The following is a 1,017-nucleotide window of genomic DNA, read 5'->3' as shown; positions in this document are numbered from 1 at the left end:
GAGACGACGTCGTCACCAGGGTCAAACCAAATATCTGGTGAAGTGGCGGGGATATCCCAACTCCGAAAACTCGTGGGAGCTTGAGGCGCCACTTCGGCAAATTTGCCCAGTCGCCGTGGATGCTTTTGATCGGGAAGGTTAGGACGTCCCGCGCTTCCCGGGAATAGTCAGGGAAGTAGACGGGCCATGAGCTGAGCTCAAGCAGTGGCCCTGAGCTCGTGTGGTCGAAGACACAGAGCTCGCGGGAGCATTAGGGGTTAACCCATACGCTGCAGGGCGACACTCCGAAGGAAGTCGACGGCGTGCCTTGAGTATGGCAATCTCAAAGCGGAGGTGTCGCTCCAAACGCACGTTCACTTCCTTGTGGCTCAACTGTAGATTATACAGTGAGGAAAGTTTTTGGTGCCGTGCACCCATCGCTCAAAGAGCGCTTCGTCATCTGTAGCGCTTTCGCCAGGGGCAAGCACTACAGGTATCGTTCGCATTGCGGGTACTTGAGAGCCACCTCGTTGAGCACTCCGACGAGTGCGATAAACGTCTGACGGAATTTCTTTTGGGATCAAGAAACGAGCTCGAAGAGCTTCCCGTGTGGCAAGTGCATCTTCCGTTTTGGCCGAGGGCCCGATGATGTGGACGCGTAACGATCGAGGTACCGCGTCCTTCGCTTCCACAGCGCGATCCGCAGGGCAAAAGCCATATTCCACACGAGGGTCAATGACCCGCCGTGGATGGGCGCGCTTTAGAGCTGCCTTATGGGCAGCTTCAAGCTGCCGCCTTTGGGCCCCGTCGAGGTCATCGGTGATTACTACACGTTCCTCGGTTGATGAGAAACCAGGGAGCGGACATGGGGTCCGCAAGGCACGAGCAGGGCTCGTGGCGGAGCTCGCCTTCCTCGTCATCCCAAGCGGGAAAAGGAGTGTAAGACTCGTAGTCGACCACCTCCACATCCTCAACGAGGTCACTCGTCATTAATAGTGTGCGCAAAGCGCTACGCTCGTACTCATCAAGCCTAGGATA

Source organism: Plasmopara halstedii (genome assembly GCF_900000015.1).
Source record: "Plasmopara halstedii genome assembly, contig: Scaffold_484, whole genome shotgun sequence".
Taxonomy (NCBI): domain Eukaryota; phylum Oomycota; class Peronosporomycetes; order Peronosporales; family Peronosporaceae; genus Plasmopara; species Plasmopara halstedii.
This window is presented reverse-complemented; position numbering follows the sequence as displayed.